Here is a 2,666-nt window from a genome sequence, read left to right as displayed (position 1 = left end):
GAGACAGGGCGCTTCCATGTAAGGTGGTCATCACCTCCACACATGCACTACCTTGACATCCCAAGGGGTTTCCTATGGTGAAATATCTTGAAACTCTCAACTCTCAGGGGCCAACTAGAGTGCACAGTGAGTGGCGTGGGTGCATCCAAAAGCCTTATGAAGCTAAAACAGAAAAAGAAAACACATTGGCTACACAAATATCCATGAAACTTAACTCAGGGCTATACAAGTCTTCAATGATCGAACTTCAATCGACATCAAAGTGTCAGTCACCTCCAGAATGCTCCCAAACATCGATATAGCCCATCGCTAGACCCTACTCCTAACCTTTGGCTCGGTCAAAGAACAAGCACACCCAAGGCCTCACATTTGCAAAAGTGAGAACCGAAACGAAGGAAATGACCGAAACTAGAGGGTTGAAGATAAGGGGATAGATGTGCGGCCCACACAGACAAGAGAAATTCAATCATGCAGAGGCGGGCAGTCATGCGACATACAATCACACAAAGCTCATATATATCACCATGTCCACACACAGGATAAGCGAGAATACTACAATCAAGATGAATAGTGATACAGACGTCATACTCGAAGACGACCAAGATAATATATAGGCAAGTGAATCAATACATCAAGTCAAATGATATACAATAGAAAGTCTATGCATGTGAGGTGATCAGAACAATCAAGGCAAAAATCAGGGTCACAATGCTAAACAATGCGAGATAATTGATCAATACAACCAGCATATCAATGTCTGAAACGAACATAGCGATGAAACACAGAAAGAATCACTACATCAAAAAGCCTCAATCAAGATAATTAGTACATCAATATCTCAAATGAATACAATAACCAAGTATGCATCCAATAATATCCAAAAGCTCTCAATGTGCAATAAAAAAACAAGTACCCACTGATTGACCAATCAAATGCCACATTTGCCTCATCTTAAGTTCAAGCTTGACCCTCAAAATCATCCCCAGCGGAGTCGCCATTTTGTGGACCCCGCATTTTGCTTGATGCATTCCCAATCGATGGGGAACTCGCTTTTTTATTCATTTGATGAAAAATATAATTTTTTTAAAAGACTTGAAGTCACCACTTACTTTTGTTTTATTTTTAAAGGGAAAACAAAATAAGAAAGAAAAACCCTAAGTGTGACTCCTTATTTGGAAAAGCAGGTCTGTGAAAAACCGAGTCGGGTTCGGGGGTCAGGTTACTTATTGGAAAGGTACGGTAAAGACCGTAGCACCCTTCTAAGTCCCTAAAAATGGGTCTCTACTAATAAAATGAAGCAATCATGGAAATTGGTAGGGAAATCACTGGATACTCTGAACGACTGTGCACATATGGGAATCAAAACACGCATAAAGAATGGCTAGAGTGAGAGCGGGTGTGTACCTTGGCAACAAGCCATAATGCGTTATAAAAAAATGGGGTTAATGCACAATTAATGAACCTAAAAAAAATGCTATGGATGGAAAACGGAAGAGTTGGAATTACTTGGAAAATTAGAATTTAGAATATCATATGCAAAATGGAGTTTAAAAAATCATTACTTATTATTATTATTATTATGTATCAAAGATGAAGCCATAAGGAGAGGCGACACGTGGCCTAAAATAGGGCCATGCATAGGTGGCCATGCATATTGGAAACCGGCATGCACATAGGCACCGGGTTGAGATAGACTGTCACTAAGGAAAGTGATCCCCAACTGGGAGGTGCACTGCCCAATGCAGACACTCAATTTTGATTCCACATTATGACGTTTTTGCTGCTTCCTCAACTTTCGTTTCTAGGATAGTTGTGCTCAGTGAGGATGGGCCAACAATGAAGACAAAGTACTCCTTTTTACTCTTAGTTCTATGCGGATAATCGACAACCACACCACCAGAAAATCCAGCATGCAAACCCAAGATTGAACTCACATTAGGCAACATTTCAAGATATATTTGGAGCACTGCTCTCACTACCTCTGCTGAATATCTACATGATGATGCAAAGTAAACCTTTAATCTCTATTGCAACTCGTGTAAGGACTTGTCAACATTGCATACCCACTGAACGGTTGAGATGTTGTTAGTACCTTCAATGACTTCTAGTCAAAGTCCTAAACCTTGACCCACGTCTCCAAGCGATGAATCAACGTCACACATTGATGCAATAGTATGCCCTGACTCTGAGATATCTAAACCAATCCACTGGTGTCTTTTCTTTGATAGCGCGTCCCCACAAAGTCCAAGTCCACAATCGATGTCAATGAATAATCTGGAAACTCCATTATCGGGCAAAGCAAGTAGCTCTGATGCTCTTTCTGAGAGCTTGGCCTGAATTTCGATGATCCAAGAAGAGGAAACATACCTGCGAGCTTCGGTGTCACTGTAGAATATCTCAGGTCGTACCTGAAGTATCAACCATGACGACATCTCTCTACTTCTGTTCCAATCGGTTATGGTATGAGAAAACATATCAATTTCTTTCTCAGACACAAGAAGCGCGCTCATATCAATTAACAATCCATCTTCCAGTTCTGAAACGCAATGTCTTCGCTCGTGTGTGTGAGCAATGGGCTAAAAAGGAAAACTAGACGTTATAGAGGCTGCATTATTGATGCTGAGGCAAGACACCACCTTCATTACTGATCCTGTAGAACACGGGTG

General features: G+C 41.0%; 1 pseudogene; it reads right to left on the bottom strand.

Moving 5' to 3' along the window:
- Positions 1-1,766: 1,766 nt before the first annotated feature.
- On the bottom strand, positions 1,767-2,432 carry LOC117904007 (annotated as a pseudogene).
- Between the last annotated feature and the right edge of the window lie 234 nt (positions 2,433-2,666).

The sequence above is a fragment of the Vitis riparia genome, chromosome 17 (assembly GCF_004353265.1).
Source record: "Vitis riparia cultivar Riparia Gloire de Montpellier isolate 1030 chromosome 17, EGFV_Vit.rip_1.0, whole genome shotgun sequence".
Lineage (NCBI taxonomy): Eukaryota > Viridiplantae > Streptophyta > Magnoliopsida > Vitales > Vitaceae > Vitis > Vitis riparia.
The sequence above is the reverse complement of the archived record's forward strand: the minus strand, read 5'-3'. Positions and strand labels throughout refer to the sequence as shown.